Source organism: Pristiophorus japonicus, chromosome X (assembly GCF_044704955.1).
Source record: "Pristiophorus japonicus isolate sPriJap1 chromosome X, sPriJap1.hap1, whole genome shotgun sequence".
NCBI lineage: Eukaryota > Metazoa > Chordata > Chondrichthyes > Pristiophoridae > Pristiophorus > Pristiophorus japonicus.
In genome coordinates, this window is record NC_092010.1 from 22,254,319 (window position 1) to 22,272,107 (window position 17,789).

Consider the following 17,789-nt stretch of genomic DNA (forward strand, 5'->3'; position numbering starts at 1 on the left):
AACGCAGCAGCCAATTTGCGCACAGCAAGCTCCCACAAACAGCAATGTGATAATGACCAGATCATCTGTTTTAGTGATGTCGATTGAGGGATAAATATTGGCCCCAGGACACTGGGGTGAACTCCCCTGCTCTTCTTCAAAATAGTGCCATGGGATCGTTTACATCCACCCGAGGGGGCAGACAGGGCCTCAGTTGAACGGCTCATCTGAATGACGGCACCTCTGACAGTGCAGCACTCCCTCAGCACTGCACTGGGAGTCTCTGGAGTGGGACTTGAACCCACAACCTTCTGACTCAAGAGGCGAGTGTGCTACCAACTGAGCCACAGCTGACACGAGTCGGCTGACACGAGTCTGCCAACACTTGCTGGCTGGGCCAGGGTGGCAGAAGGCTGCTGATGAGCTAGAACCCAGTGAAGGGTTACTGCCATCAGGAGTGGATTTGGGAGGAAGGAATATTAAAGGTTTGGAGTTTTAATGTTTGTTGCATGTGACTGTTGAGGAAGTAATCGTCACAGAGCTCTAATGGGATTCGTTGGCACTATAGATAAGTGATGAGCATTGTGTCCAATTCTGGGCACCGCACTTTAGGAAGGATGTGAAGGCCTTGGAGAGGATGCAGAAAAGATTTACGAGAATGGTTCCAGGGATGAGGGACTTCAGTTACGTGGATAGACTGGAGAAGCTAGGGTTGTTCTCCTTAGAGCAGAGAAGTTTGAGAGGAGATTTGATCGAGGTGTTCAAAATCATGAGGCGTCTGGACAGAGTAGATAGAGAGAAACTGTTCCCATTGGTGGAAGGGTCAAGAACCAGAGGACACAGATTTAAGGCGATTGGCAGAAGAACCAAAGGCGACATGAGGAAAAACTTTTTTACGCAGCGAGTGGTTCGGATCTGGAATGCACGGCCTGAGAGGGTGGTGGAGGCAGACTCAATCGTGGCTTTCAAAAGGGAGTTGGATAAATACCTGAAGGAAAAAAAACTGCAGGGCTACGGGGAAAAGGCGGGGGAGTGGGACTGGTTGAAGTGCTCTTGCAGAGCCGGCACGGGCTCGACGGGCCGAATGGCCGCCTTCTGTGCTGTAACCATTCTATGATCCTCTGATGTCTTTGAATATAGTGCAGTGTGCTGATAAGTCAATCTGAAGATGTCCCTTTATGTAGCACCATCTTGTGTCTCAAAGCACATCCCGTGCATTCGATAAACTTTGAGGTCCAAAAACCTCAAAGTGGGCAAATGTGGCAGCCATTTTGTGAAGGGCAGCATTCCGCAACCGACGACAAGATGGATGCCAGCAATGTTGGCTACGACTCTGGTCAACACCTGGGGCCTTGGCTGAACCTCCCATCCGTCCGAAGGATGCACTTGTGGAAATGCAGCACTCCTGCAGCATCCGACTGGAGTCTTGGGCTTGGGTTACATACTCACTCAAAGTTGCGGAGTCGGGATTGAGCCCACAACTATCTGGCTGTGGGGTGCGAGTGCTTCCAAGTGAGCCACAGCTCGTCCTACTCGGAATTGCACGTTGCCCGTGACCACCTCGTCCCAAATGGTCTGTTTTTATTCGGTCTTTTTTGAGTGGCTAACAAAGAGCGTTGATGCAGCGAGCCTGTGTGACGCTGAAGCAGAGTTGCTAAAGCACTTTGCACAATGTGGAACCTCTAATTATAAACCTCTTAACTGCTAAGCTGCACTCTGCCACATGCTGCGCTTCTAAGCGCATAAATAGTGCATAGTTTATGGATTTTGTGTGCATTTTTGCCAGGGAATGGAATATTTTCTCACTTGTCACACGGAGTGTTGGTACCAAGTACTCGGTCAATCAACCATCCAGAGCGAGACTCTCCACTCTTACTGCTGCAACGTATCAGAAGATTATCCTCTCAATGTTTTCACTGTTCTTTTTCCCTCTGCACCCTTGACGGCATTTGATATTCTAGTTACACTGTCCATTGGATTGGCTCCAAGATCCATTATCTCATTGCTGTTGTAATTAGTACAAATAACAGCCAACAAACCCCAGGTTGGGTGATGATCAATATAATGAGCAGAAACATCCTAACCAACAATCGCAAAATCAATGTGATTCTGGAGTCACAAGCAAGATTCCTCTCTACTGAACAGCCAGTAGCTTTAAGCTCTGAACAATGTCCACTAAGACTGGGTTGAGACAGTCTGACCTAATTTCTACATAAGACCTTTATAACTATAAGCATGATGGGCTGGCCTTGGTGAAAGAAAGAAAGACTTGCATTTATACAGCGCCTTTCACGACCCAAAGCGCTTTACGGCCAATGCAGTGCTTTTTGGAGTGTAGTCACTGTTGCAATGTGGGAAACGCAGCAGCCAATTTGCGCACAGCAAGCTCCCACAAACAGCAATGTGATAATGACCAGACAATCTGTTTTTGTTATGTTGATTGAGGGATAAGTATTGGCCAGGACGCCGGGGATAACTCCCCTGCTCTTCGAAATAGTGCCATGGGATCTTTCACATCCACCTGAGAGGGCAGACGGGGCCTCGATTTAACGTCTCATCCGAAAGACGGCGCCTCCGACAGTGCAGTACGCCCTCAGCACTGCACTGGAGAGTCGGCCTAGATTTTTGTGCTCCGGTTCCTTCAACAGAGAGAACGGCAGGGTCTTAACCTGCTCCACACACACAGTCAATAACTCGCAGATTAATGGGATCTTATTCATATTCCTTGCTGATGAGATTTTGGCAACTGGCTCCCCAATGTTTATACTGTTAATCAAGTTCCCAGAGAATGACGGCAGACTTTTCGACCTCGGTGAAATGACAAACTGAATTTACCAGCCATGGCTCACCTCTGAGTCAGAAGGTTGTGGGTTCAAGTCCCACTCCAGAGACTTCAGCACATAATTTCGGTTGCACTACTTGGGGAGTGCTGCACTGTCGGAGGTATCGTCTTTCAGATGAGGTTTTAAACCGATGTCCTGTCTGCCCTCTCTGGTGGACGTAAAAGATCCCACAGCACTACTCGAAGCATTGGTCTCTTGGCCAATATCTATCCCTGAACCAACAACGCTCAAACAGATTGATTAGTTGCCTGTTTGTGGGAGCTTGCTGTGCGCAGATTGGTTGCCACGTTTCCTGCATTACAACAGTGACTACACTTCAAAAGTAATTAAATGGCTGTAAAGGGCTTTGAGATGTCCTGAGGGCATGCAAAGAGCTATATAAACACCAAAAAGAAAGACTTGCATTTATATAGCGTCTTTCACGACCACCGGACGTCCCAAAGTGCTTACAGCCAATGAAGCACTTTTGAAGTGTAGTCAGTGTCGTGATGTCTTTCTTTACCAGTAGCTGGCTGATGGACGCTGGACTCCCAGAATCCAAATTGACGGAAGCCGATAACTGATCTCAAACTTGCAGTTTAAAAAAAAATACAGGAATGAGCCCTTGTCTGCTCTGAGGCAGCTTACCAGCGCAATGGTCTAGCTAACGCAAGGAGCCTCTCTGGCTTTGGGCTAGGGAGCGGGTGGGGCTGAAATCAGCTCGTGTTCCCACTCCCAATCCCTATCCCATGAGGCCTGCTGAAAAAATGCAGAGCTTGGGGGTCGAAATTCGGTACCGCCAATTTTGAGGCGGTGATTTTACCGCCGGGCGATAATTACTACCTCTAAGATTGCAAAATTCAAAAATTTCAGTGACCCACACCCACATTTTCCCACTGTTGTCATTAAATAAATCTAAGCTTAAAAAAAAAAAAATTTAACTTAACAACTTACGTTGCTCACCGGACGCTACTGCCCCGAGATCCCCGATGTACCGACATCTCTTCCAGTCAGGAACAGCGCCTGCCGGTAAAGCGGGCGATCTAACTGAAGTTTGCCGCTGCGGCGCTCGATGACGTCACCACGTGGGTGGTGGTAGAGGCGCAGCAGTACCTCTTGGCACCGCCCCTCAACGTCCAGCTAAAGTTTTCAGGTGGCGAGGACACCGCTGCACTGTGTCGGTAAGTCCTTAGCTGCCCGATAGTCGCCCCCCTCCGGCGCTAATGGTGGGCGTAAAAAAAAAAAAAGAATTTCGACCCCTAATGTCCTCTGGAAGAGCACTTGGGTTCACAGGATGTTACACAGTACAACATCAGAAGAAATTGGGTGAAAACCGAATTGTGCTTGGCCCGTGATGGACCTCCGTGCTGGAATAGTTTGTTGCTGCACACTGCCTGGCTTTTTGGGAGCAAGGTATCATACATTGGAACTATACTCCAGCGATTGGTTGGTGCCTTCGCGAGAGAGAAAGAGAGGGAGGGAGGAGGAAAAAAAAACAGATGATTGAAGTTTCAAACTGGAGTTTAGACGAGTAAGAGCCGATCTCCTTGACACATATAAGATTTTGAGGGGGATTGACCGGGTAGATGCCGAGTGGCCAGGGGTCACAGTCTCATAAGGGGTCGGCCATTTAGGACTGAGATGAGGAGGAATTTCTTCACTCAGAGGGTGGTGAATCTTTAGAATTCCCTATGATCTTATTAAATGGCAGAGCAGGCTAGAGGGGCCGAATATCTTACCCTTGTTCCTATTTCTTATGATTGAGACATGTGTTAACTCAAAATAGTTGGAGGTCTTGGGGCACTCAAATATTTGTTGCGTGTTTTATTAATCTGACCAGCAGCGCTGTCTGAAGGTCTATTTTTAGCATGATGATTTTGGAGGAAAAGTCGCACTGAAGCCGATTGACTTCAATGTTGTTTGATGATAATTCATCCCTCTATTGCCCACTGCTCTATATTGTATGCCTCAGGATGCTCTCTTCAGACCCATACGGATAGAACCTGTGACACCACGAACATTATTCCTTATCGTATCCCTCAAAGCACTTTACGCAGAATAAGTTCATTTTGAAATGCAGTCACTTCACCGCGGCAGCCATTTTGCAAACAGCACGGTCCCACAAGAAGAAAGGAATGAATGAATAACTTATTTTTTATGCTTGTTGTCGGAGGGTGTAATGTATGCACCTGTGAGGATGCTCACCGGTTTGCAGCCCCTCTTCCACTATTTGAAGGGGCTGCTCCTCAAATTCTGGTTGCACTTCAGTCCCACGCTCCTGATCTTTGGGCACCCTGTGCGGAGGAGAGCGGGTAGGTCCGAGGGCCTCCTCGTAGGACTGCTCCTGGGCACGGCCAAGGGGCCATCATCCGGTCCCGGCAGCGGCCGGTCGAGGGGGTCGTTCAGCCCGACTGCCTGCCTCTCTTCCGCGGTTACATCCGAGCCAGGGTGTCCTTGGAGATGGAGCACGCAGTGTCCACCGGTATGCTTGCGGCCTTCCGTGGGAGGTGGGCACCGGAGGGATTGGAGTGCATCATCACCCCCGGCAACCAAATTTTTATTTACCGTTTAAAGTTTCATCCAAAAGTTTTATTAATTTGTTGGTTCTCGTGCCCCATTTAATAAGGAGGCACTTGATTTAAAAGTTTTACACAAAATAGTTGTAGAGCTGTTGCATTGGGAGTGGCTTAGCCAATCACGTGATATTCACAAGACTCAATAAAACCCCAGCCAGTTGGGTTCGGGGGATCCGCGATGAGGCAAGTGGTTGTGAGCCCGGTGGATGAATTGGTAATGTGTCATGTGATTGTTAAACCTTTGCTAATAAACCAACGAGTTCTTAATAGCAATGTGTTGCTATGGATTCTTAAGCAAAGAACCCATGATGCAGATACATTGCAGAGGGAAACATTAGCTAGGACTAAGCGATCTACCTGCTCTTTCTTTGAATAGTTCCATGGGATCCTTTGAGTCCATCCACGCAAAGCGAGTGACTGTGCCTGGGTTTAACCCGGCATCATGGGCAGTGTAACACTGCACTGAAGTGTCGGCCGAGAGTGAGGTCGGAACCAACAACCTCCTTTTTTAAAAAAAAATTTATTTAAAAAAAAATGTTTTTTTAATCTTGGAATGTGGGCATCACTGGCAAGGTTGGCATTTATTGCCCATCCCTGCTTTGTCCTGGGACGATAGTGGTGGGTCTTGAACCGCTGCAGTCCGTGTGGTGAATGTACTCCCACAGTGCTGTTACGGGAGGTGGGGGAGTTCCAGGATTTTGATCCAGCGACGATGAAGGAACGTCTGGATGCTGTGTGACTGGGAGGGGAACGTGGAGGTGGTGGTGTTCCCATGCGCCTGCTGCTGCCTTTGTCCTTCTAGGTGGTAAAGGTCGTGGGTTTGGGAGGTGCTGCCGATGGTGCTGACTCGGATGACAGTGCTATTGAGGTGAGCGGACACTGAAGTAGATGTATACATTTTTTTAAGAATGTCTGAACTTGACAGCACTGTCTCAGGTCTGGCCTTTTTTGAAAAGGTCACAGTGTCTGTTGTTGACTTTTTTGAAATGAGGTGGTATCTATTGCAAGTCAGCAAACATCAAATGAGTGAGCATTTCTTTGCTCCCCATGTCCTGCTTGGATTCGGTTGGGGGTGGGAAGGGACCATCCCTTAATAAATAAACCTGTACACTTTCACATTCCAAACTGGCCAATCTGCACAGGAAGTGAGAGAGGATGTTGAACTGATACTGGAACTGGATGGGCGGTGTAATGTATTTGCTTCATGGGTTCTTTGCTTAAGAATTCATAGCAACACATTGTCCCTTTCCTGCTTTCTCTCCATACCCCTTGATCCCCTTAGCTGTAAGGGTCATATCTAACTCCCTTTTAAATATATCCAATGAACTGGTATCAACAACTCTCTGCAGCAGGGAATTCCACAGGTTAATAACTCTCTGAGTGAAGAAGTTTCTCCTCCCCTCAGTCCTAAATGGCCTACCCCTTATCCTAAGGCTATGTCCCCTGGTTCTGGACTTCCCCAACATCGGGAACATTCTTCCTGCATCTAACCTGTCCAGTCCCATCAGAATCTTATACATTTCTATGAGATCCCTTCTCATCTTTCTAAACTCCAGTGAATTAAGTCCCAGTTGATCCAGTCTCTCCTCATGACAGTCCAGCCATCCCTGGAATCAGTCTGGTGACAGACAAGAAGGGAAAGGAGGTGGGGTAGCTCTGTTAATAAAGGATGATATCAGGGCAGTTGTGAGAGACGATATTGGCTCCAATGAACAAAATGTTGAATCATTGTGGGTGGAGATTAGAGATAGTAAGGGGGAAAAGTCACTGGTGGGCATAGTTTATAGGCCCCCAAATAATAACTTCATGGTGGGGCGGACAATAATCAAGGGAATAATGGAGGCATGTGAAAAAGGAACAGCAGTCATCATGGGAGATTTTAACCTACATATCGATTGGTCAAATCAAATCGCACGGGGTAGCCTTGAGGAGGAATTCATAGAATGCATACGGGATTGTTTCTTAGAACAGTATGTTACAGAACCTACAAGGGAGCAAGCTATCTTAGATCTGGTCCTGTGTAATGAGACAGGAATAATAAACGATCTCCCAGTAAACGATCCTCTTGGAATGAGTGATCACAGTATGGTTGAATTTGTAATACAGATTGAGAGTGAGGAAGTAGTGTCTCAAACGAGTGTACTGTGCTTAAACAAAGGGGACTACAGTGGGATGAGGGCAGAGTTGGCTAAAGTAGACTGGGAACACAGACTAAATGGTGACATAATTGAGGAACAGTGGAGGACTTTTAAGGAGCTCTTTCATAGTGCTCAACAAAAATATATTCCAGTGAAAAATAAGGGCGGTAAGAGAAGGGATAACCAGCCGTGGATAACCAAGGAAATAAAGGAGAGTATCAAATTAAAAAACAATGCGTATAAGGTGGCCAAGGTTAGTGGGAAACTAGGAGATTGGGAAAATTTTAAATGACAGCAAAGAATGACTAAGAAAGCAATAAAGAAAGGAAAGATAGATTACGAAAGTAAACTTGCGCAAAACATAAAAACAGATAGTAAAAGCTTTTATCGATTTTATATAAAATGGAAAAGAGTGACTAAAGTAAATGTTGGTCCCTTAGAAGATGAGAAGGGGGATTTAATAATGGGAAATGTAGAAATGGCTGAGACCGTAAACAATTATTTTGCTTTGGTCTTCACAGTGGAAGACACAAAAACAATGCTAAAAATTGCTGGTCACAGGAATGTGGGAAGGGAGGACCTTGAGATAATCACTATCACTTGGGGGGTAGTGCTGGACAGGCTAATGGGACTCAAGGTAGACAAGTCCCCTGGTCCGGATGAAATGCATCCCAGGGTATTAAAAGAGATGGCGGAAGTTATAGCAGATGCATTTGTTATAATCTACCAAAATTCTCTGGACTCTGGACTCTGGGGAGGTACCAGCGGATTGGAAAGCAGCTAATGTAACGCCTCTGTTTTTAAAAAAGGGGGCAGACAAAATGCAGTAACTATAGGCCGGTTAGTTTAACATCTGTAGTGGGGAAAATGCTTGAAGCTATCATTAAGGAAGAAATAACGGGACATCTAGATAGGGATAGTGCAATCAAGCAGACGCAACATGGATTCATGAAGGGGAAATCGTGTTTAACTAATTTACTGGCATTCTTTGAGGATATAACGAGCATGGTGGATAGAGGTGTACCGATGGATGTGGTGTATTTAGATTTCCAAAAGGCATTCGATAAGGTGCCACACAAAAGGTTACTGCAGAAGATAAAGGTACGCGGAGTCAGAGGAAATGTATGAGTATGGATCGAGAATTGGTTGGCTAACAGAAAGCAGAGAGTCGGGATAAATGGGTCCTTTTCGGGTTGGAAATCGGTGGTTAGTGGTGTGCCTCAGGGATCGGTGCTGGGAACTACAACTGTTTACAATATACATAGATGATCTGGAAGAGGGGACGGAGTGTAGTGTAACAAAATTTGCAGATGACACAAAGATTAGTGGGAAAGCGGGTTGTGTAGAGGACACAAAGAGGCTGCAAAGAGATTTAGATAGGTTAAGCGAATGGGCTAAGGTTTGGCAGATGGAATACAATGTCGGAAAATGTGAGGTCATCCACCTTGGGGGGGAAAAAAACACAGTAAAAGGGAATATTATTTGAATGGGGAGAAATTACAACATGCTGTGGTGCAGTGGGACCTGGGGGTATCCCAAAAAGTTTGTTTGCAGGTGCAGCAGGTAATCAGGAAGGCGAATGGAATGTTGGCCTTCATTGCGAAAGGGATGGAGTACAAAAGCAGGGAGGTCCTGTTGCAACTGTATAGGGTATTGGTGAGGCCGCACCTGGAGAACTGCGTGCAGTTTTGGTCACCTTACTTAAGGAAGGATATACTGGCTTTGGAGGGGGTACAGAGATGATTCACTAGGCTGATTCCGGAGATGAGGGGGTTACCTTATGATGATAGATTGAGTAGACTGGGTTCTTTACTCATTGGAGTTCAGAAGGATGAGGGGTGATCTTATAAAAACATTTAAAATAATGAAAGGGATAGACAAGATAGAGGCAGAGAGGTTGTTTCCACTGGTCGGGGAGACTAGAACTAGGGGGCACAGCCTCAAAATACGGGGGAGCCAATTTAAAACCGAGTTGAGAAGGAATTTCTTCTCCCAGAGGGTTGTGAATCTGTGGAATTCTCTGCCCAAGGAAGCAGTTGAGGCTAGCTCATTGAATGTATTCAAATCTCAGATAGATAGATTTTTAACCAATAAGGGAATTAAGGGTTAAGGGGAGCGGGCGGGTAAGTGGAGCTGAGTCCACGGCCAGATCAGCCATGATCTTGTTAAATGGCGGAGCAGGCTCGAGGGGCTCGATGGCCTACTCCTGTTCATAATTCTTATGTTCTTATGTTCCTGTCCTGTAGGTCCTGGAGTTCAGTTCCACAGGTCACCAGCACCCCTTGCAAACCCTGCCCAAACCATCTACCGCTATTCGCCATGGGGTCAAAAATTGTCCTGGCCAATATTTATCCCTCGGTCAACATCACACAAAAAATACAGATTATCTGGTCATTATTACATTGCTGTTTGTGGGAGCTTGCTGTCCGCAAATTGGCTGCCGCGTTTCCTACATTACAACAGTGACTACACTTCAAAAGTACTTCATTGGCTGTATAGTGCTTTGGGCCATCCGATGATCATGAAAGGCGCTGTATAAATGCAGGTCTTTCTTTGGGTGGTTGGGGAGAGCAACATATCAGCTGAACCCGATCATCCACACTTTCCAGCAAAGGCTTGCTGAACAACACTCTGAGGGAGAGCTGTCTGACTGTAGCAGGAGCTCGGGCAGCTTTGCTGCACCTTGAAACTTCAAGTGACAGGAGCTATTTGCTCAGCTCTTTTTTTTTTTGCTGTCATTTGGACAGTTGCCATGAGTCTGGAACTGGTGAGCAATCCTCTTTGCGAGGTTCCGCGAAGCTCTGTTGCTTTAGTGACTGGCTCGAGGAGGGGAGGCAGTGTGATCATTGGCTACCTGTTCAGGGATGGGTTTATGGCCTTGCAATTATCCACCCATCACCCCCTGTGCTCGCTGACCTACATTGGCTCCCGGTCCAGAAATTGTCTCGATTTCAAAAATTCTTGTCCTTCTTTTCAAATCCCTCCATGACCTCGCCCCTCCCTATCTCAGTAACCTCCTCCAGCCCCACTGCCCCCCTGAGATATCTGCGCTCCTCTAATTCTGCCCTCCTTGAGCATCCCTGATTATAACTGCTCAACCATCGGTGGCCGTGCCTTCTGTTGCCTAGGCCCTAAACTCCGGAATTCCCTCCCTAAACCTCTCCACCTCTCTACCTCTCTTTCCTCCTTAAAACGCTCCTCTTTGACCAAGCTTTTGTTCATCTGGCCTAATATCTCCTTATGTGGCTCAGCGTCAAATTTAGTTTGATGACGCTCCTCTGAAGTGCCTTAGGATCTTTTACTACGTTTAAAGATGCTATATAAGTGGTCCTCATCCTTGTCCTCCGTGATAGCCAATGCCTAATCGTTTGGCCAACTATTTTGACATTACCTGTTGTGATCTCGCCTTGTCACAATCGTAAAGGCGCGGATTTGACACCGGGTGAGTTAAGTAGTATTTCGCACGATTGTCCAGTAAAATACATGAGCCCCAAACCCAAACTGTGCATGACCACCACCCACTGCACCGCCCCCCCCACCCCCCGCAAGCCAAATGGTGCTGCTGTACCTGCATAGAAATACCCCATGTAGACGTGTACATCTACCATGGCATGGTGCAGTGCGACCTTGGCAACAGAAGGCACGGCCACCAATGGTTGAGCAATTATAATCAGGGATGCTCAAGAGGGTAGAATTAGAGGAGCGCAGACATCGCGGGGTGGGTGGCGGGGATTGTGGGGCTGGAGTAGGCTTCACGGCAAACGAGCCAAAGGTGGGCAGAGGAAACGTTACAAGGGCACCCTCAAAGCCTCCCTGGTAAAGTGCAACACCCCCACCGACACCTGGGAGTCCCTGGCCAAAGACCGCCCTAAGTGGAGGAAGTGCATCCGGGAGGGCGCTGAGCACCTCGAGTCTCGTCGCCGAGAGCATGCAGAAATCAAGTGCAGGCAGCGGAAGGAGCGTGCGGCAAACCTGTCCCACCCTCCCCTTTCCTCAACCACGATCTGTCTCACCTGTGACAGGGACTGTGGTTCTCGTATTGGACTGTTCAGCCACTTAAGGTCTCATTTTACGAGTGGAAACAAGTCTTCCTCGATTCCGAGGGACTGCCGATGATGATGATGATGGTGCAATGTTACTGTAAGTTTGCAGTTTGATTTGGAGGGATTTCATTCATCAGCCCGCCACATTGCCATGATCACTTGTCTGTCGTTGGGGCTGCAGACCTATGCGAATCAAGTGCTGAAGATCTTTTGTCAGTAACGCATCACGTCCCCGGCTGATACTCGAGGCGGGTTTGAGCTTTCAGTCACTGAGTTGGTTTGAACTTGCCCCTCCAGAATATCAACCCCACTGTTTTAGCGTGGAACAGGCAGACGGTTAAGCGTCCTGTCCAAAGAATGTGCCGTCTAATGATGTAGCGCTGCACTGGAGGATCAGCCTGGATTTTGGTTCCAGTCAGAGTGGGGGGCTCGGACCCTTCTGACTCTGAGGCAAGCTGACGCTCCTCGTTTTCAACGATGTACAAAATAAAGATCGTCGCAATACCTTGTGCCAACAGGAATTGCTCTTTCCTCCATCTGTTGCTCCCGTTCAGATGTACGGACCACTGGCGTTGATTCGCCCACTCCTGTGGGGGAAGGATTACCGAGCATTGGCATTTCAATGTGGGGTGTTGTTCATTGTCAACTGAAACAAGCTGCCTATCTTTTTACCCTTGTGTTCTTCCTCCCATCCCCCCCCACCCCCACCCCAGCCAATCTCCGTGCGCAAATTGGCTGCTGCGTTTCCCACATTACAACAGTGACTACACTTCAAAAGTACGTCATTGGTTGTAATGTGCTTTGAGATGTCTGCTGGTTGTCAAAGACGCTATATAAATGCAAGTCTCGCCCTCTCTCGCCTCCCCGCTCTCTCGCCTCCTTGCTCGCTCGCTCTCTTTTCCCCCCCCCCCCCCCCATGAATGTACTGATTTCCCCAAACTGCTGGGGCAGCTGAGCACTGCCTCTGCTGACTCTTGATGCGGCCTTTGGTGAGCGTGAGCACACTAGTCAATTGATGATGGGGGTGGTATTGCCATCAACAGTCGAGTCTAATCATGTGTGTGCATGTACTCTGGCAGTGATGAAGAAATAATGATCAAGTGTGGGACTGCTGCCTCGTTTCTTGGATTCTTTTTATCCTCCCTAGCCTAGGGACTTTGAAGCCAACCGTTCGCTGCGGCTTAGCTCCACAATTGTCGGGCAGCAAGGGATTCGTGGTCTGTGTGGCCCAGTACTACCATTGGGCACTCGCCAACTGAGCCACCAGAGTGCCCTGGCTGGAAGTTTTGAGTGGTGTCTTGAATTTAGTGTGTGAAGATGTGCAGTCATTTTGAGTGTGTGTGCACTGTTGGTGTGACCCAACTTTTTTTTTTTTATTCGTTCCTGGGATGTGGGCGTCGCTGGCAAGGCCAGCATTTATTGCCCATCCTTAATTGCCCCTTGAGAAGGTGGTGGTGAGCTGCCTTCTTGAACCGCTGCAGTCCGTGTGGTGAAGGTGCTCCCACAGTGCTGTTAGTAAGGGAGTTCCAGGATTGTGACCCAGCGACGATGAAGGAACAGCAATATATTTTCAAGTCGGGATGGTGTGTGACTTGGAGGGGAACATTGAGGTAATTATGTTCCCATGCGCCTGCTGCCCTCGTCCTTCCAGGTGGTAGAGGTCACGGGTTTGGGAGGTGCTGCCGAAGAAGCCTTGGCGAGTTGCTGCAGTGCATCTTGTAGATGGTACACACTGCAGCCACGGTGCGCCGGTGGTGGAGGGAGTGAATGTTGAAGATGGTGGATGGGGTGCCAATCAGGCGGCCTGCTTTGTCCTGGATGGTGTCGAACCACTTGAGTGTTGTTGGAACTGCACTCCTCCAGGCAAGTGGAGAGTATTCCATCACACTCCTGACTTGTGCCTTATAGATGGTGGAAAGGCTTTGTGGAGTCACTGCGTAAATCCCATAAATTCAGCCCCTAAAACAGATTATCTGGTCATTATCACATTGCTGTTTGTGGGAGCTTGTTGAGTGCAAAATTGGCTGCTGCGTTTCCCTCATTACAACAGTGACTACACTCCAGGGATACTTCATTGGCTGTAAAGCGCTTTGAGATGCCCGGTGATCGTGAAAGGCGCAATATAAATCCAATTCTTTCCATTGTATAATGCAGAGATCCGACTGTACACGATCGAGTGAGGTGTGGCTCGCTGAGCTTAGCTGATGTGAACTAACTTCAACTAACAGCTGATTCATGGACCCACATCCTGGAGGCTCGATAATGCCATTGGTTTTAAAAGAAAGACTTACATTTCTATAGCGTCTTTCAGCAACAGCAACAACTCTTTCACAACCTCAGGACGTCCCAAAGCGCTTTACGGCCAATTAAGTACCTTTTGGAGTGTAGTCACTGTTGTAATGTGGGAAACGCGGCAGTCAAATTGAGCACAGCAAGCTCCCAGGAGCAACAATGAGATATTGACTAGATCATCTGTTTTAGTGGTGTTGGTTGAGTAATAAATATTGGCCAGGACTATGGGGAGCACTCACCCCTGCTCTTCATTTAAAATAGTGCCATGCGATCTTTTATCTTCACCTGAGTGGGCAGACGGGGCCTGGGTGGAAAATCTCATCCGAAAGACGGCCCCTCCGACGGTGTGCCGCTCCCTCAGTCTCGCCCCTCCGACAGTGTGCCGCTCCCTCAGTCCCGCCCCTCCGACGGTGTGCCGCTCCCTCAGTCCCGCCCCTCCGACCTGGGAGTGTCTGCCTGGATTGTGGGCTCAAGTCTCTGGAGAGGGACTTGGAACCACGATTCTAAAAAGATTGTTGTGTCCAAGCCTTTGTCTCGGTGTGTACTCTGGAGTCTCTGGGGGTGGGGTGGCACATACAAAGTTTAAACACACATGCCAACCGTCAGTATTTGACCCTGATGGTCAACACTTGTGGTGCCTGATCGCTCGTTTGATTTTAAAAATCGATACAACCAGGCCCGACTCGCTACTTTCGGCACCCCTTGCCTAATCGACCGTAGAAGTCCTATTCTCCTCTTGGCTAATAACTGGGATTGCTGCCTGCGTCCGTTGTCCGAGGGAACTGCCTCCAACCCCTCCCCAACACATACACCACCAATGTTGCGTCTTCAATATGTGGATTTGCGCTTTGGGATTTCTGTGCTTATTTTTCCATCTCCATTACAAGCGAAGGAATGTTGTGTATACCCACAGCCCGGGCCTGTGCAGCTACTTGTTTTCACACGTCTGGGTTGTTCTTGACTTGTCAGCTTTTATTTCTGGGGCCCGTGTCGACTTTCGCTGAGTTTTCTAGGTTGGTGTGTTACAGTTTAACCCCATGCTCCCACTCAAAGTGTGTGTAACTTCAGTTTCCGATACAGATGGGTCACAGTGCTCCTGATTTTTAGGGTTTATGAGGCAACAATCTGCCCTTTGCGAGCCTCCAAGCCCTCATAACTCCGATTAAAGCGATAGGGGGGGTGCAAGTAAAATGACAGGGGGTTGAAGTTGGACATGATTAGCACGTCCCGCCTGTTGACTTGAATAAACTCATCAGGCTTGTGATACAACAGGCGGCAATTGCAATCCCACCTGTTTTGCGCCCTGCCCATGTCCCAATTTGTGTGTCCGCTGTGGCTTAGTGGGTAGCACCTTCGTCTGAGTCAGAAAGTTGTGGGTTCAAGTCCCACTCCAGGGACTTGAGCACACAAATCTAGGCTGACACTCCAGTGCAGTGCTGAGGGAGTGCTGCACCGTCGGAGGTGCCGTCTTTTAGATGAGACGTTAAACCGAGGCCCCGTCTGCCCCCTCGGGTGGATGTAAAAGATCCCATGGCACTACTTTGAAGAAGAGCAGGGGAGTTATCCCTGGCATCCTAGCCAATAGCCCTCCATCAACAGTATTGAAAAAAAAACACAGATGATCTGGTCATTATCACATTGCTGTATGTGGGAGCTTGCTGTGCGCAAATTGGCTGTTGTGTTTCCTACATTGCAACAGTGACTACTCTCAAAGTATTTAATTGGCTGTAAAGCGCGTTGGGATAACCTGAGGTTGTGAAAGGCGCTATATAAATGTAATCTTTTTCAGATTCAACCTTTCCCCCCCCCCCCCCGCCCCCACCCCTTCCAATGGGGATGGGGGGGAAATCTGCATGTAACCCCAGGGTAGCAGGATGGGCACCAATGGATTGATGGTATTTTGTGCAGATGAGCGAGGGAGAGCTGCGTTCCACTAATGCAAAAGCCCTAAAAGAAAAAACAACTGTCGGGCCTTTTTTCCGTTGTGTCCAGATGCAGGCGGCTTCTGGTGCAGTGAGTCGCGGCTGCAGACACATCAGCTTGATGAGTATTGAGGCAGCTCCTTGCACCCGAGACCCCGCGTGCAGACTTTTTTTTTAATCGCAAAGCTATCGGGAAGGTGAAATGAGTTCTGTTTTTTTTGAACTTCCAAGAAAGATATGGCATTACCAAGCCATTTCCTTTCATTTTTGTTGATAATGCTATTGTGTAGAGCCATGGCGGCAAATTTGCACACAGCAAAATCCCATCCGCAGCCAATGAGGTGAGCAGCCCGTTGATCTATTTTTGGCTGCGTCGAGGGAGGCCTGTTGGCAAGGACACTGGGGAGAATTCAATTCCCTTCCAAGTCAGGGCACAGGATCTTTTTAATGTCCCAGCTGGGAAGGCCATTCGGCCCCTTGGGCCTGCTCCGCCATTCAATTGGATCATGGCTGATCTGCACCTCAACTCCATTTACCTGCCTTTGCTCCATATCCTATGACGCCCTTACAGAAATCTATCGCTCTCGGTCTTGAAAGCTCCAATTGAACGCCAGCATCCACAGCCTTTTGGGGGAAGAGAGTTCCAGATTCCCATTCCCGCAAATGGTATGTTGGCCTTTATTCTTGAACATGAAACACAAAAGGATAGTAGACAGGTACAGCAAGTGATCAGGAAGGCCAATGGTATCTTGGCCTTTATTGCAAAGGGGATGGAGTATAAAAGTAGGGAAGTCTTGCTACAGCTATACAAGGTATTGGTGAGGCCACACCTGGAATACTGCGTGCAGTTTTTGTTTCCATATTTACGAAAGGATATGCTTGCTTTGGAGGCAGTTCAGAGAAGGTTCACTAGGTTGATTCCGGGGATGAGGGGGTTGACTTATGAGGAAAGGTTGAGTAGGTCAGGCCTCTACTCATTGGAATTCAGAAGAGTGAAAGATGATCATATCGAAACGTATAAGATTATGAGGGGGCTTGACTAGGTGGATGCAGAGAGGATGTTTCCACCGATGGGGAGACTAGAACTAGAGGGCACGATCTTAGAATAAGAGGCCGCCCATTTACAACCGAGATGAGGAGAAATTTCTTCACTGAGGGTTGTAAATCTGTGGAATTTGCTGCCTCAGAGAGCTGTGGAAGCTGGAATGTTGAATATATTTAAGACAGAGATAGACAGTTTCTTAACTGATAAAGGGTTATGGGGAGTGGGCAGGGAAGTGGAGCTGAGTTCATGATCAGATCAGCCATGATCTTATTGAATGGTGGAGCAGGCTCGAGGGGCTGTATGGCCTACTCCTGCTCCTATTTCTTATGTTCTTGTACTCAAATCCTCTTGCAATAAGAACATAAGAGTGAAGATATCTTATTGTAATTTATATAGGGCCCTGGTGAGACCACACCTGTGGAGTATTGTGTACAGTTCTGGTCTCCTTACTGAAGGAAGGATATACTTTCCATCGAAGGAGATAACGAAGGTTCAACAGACTGATTCCTGGGATGGGGGGATTGTCCTATGAGGAGAGATTGAGTGGACTAAGCCGATATTTTCTAAAGTTTAGAAGAATGAGAGGTGACCTCATTGAAACATACAAAATTCTTACAGGGTAGATGCTTTCCCCCAGGCTGGGGAGTCTGGAACCAGGGGTTACAGTCTCAGAATAAGGGGTCGGCCATTTAGGACTGAGATGAGGAGGAATTTCCTAGATTTATGTGCTCAAGTCCCTGGAGTGGGACTTGAACCCACAACCTTCTGACTCCGAGGCGAGTGTGCTACCCACTGAGCCACAGCTGACACTGAGTAGGCTTGGGGACTGGCCGATCCTGTCCATGCACGTCCCAGTTGGAGTCGCTGGATAGCGATCGGGCGTGGAAACCCTGGATGCGTGCATCCCTTGCGGGGGAAGCCGGGGGCAGTGCTAAGGCAAATTATTGTAAGGCAAACTGGAAATACTCAGCG

At 48.0% G+C, this 17,789-nt stretch overlaps 1 protein-coding gene across 1 annotated transcript in view; it reads left to right on the top strand.

Annotated features, from left to right (window-relative positions):
* The window catches only part of LOC139240820 (activin receptor type-1B-like), a 72,431-nt gene that overhangs the window by 29,485 nt on the left and 25,157 nt on the right, over positions 1 to 17,789 (top strand). The window lies entirely within an intron of this gene.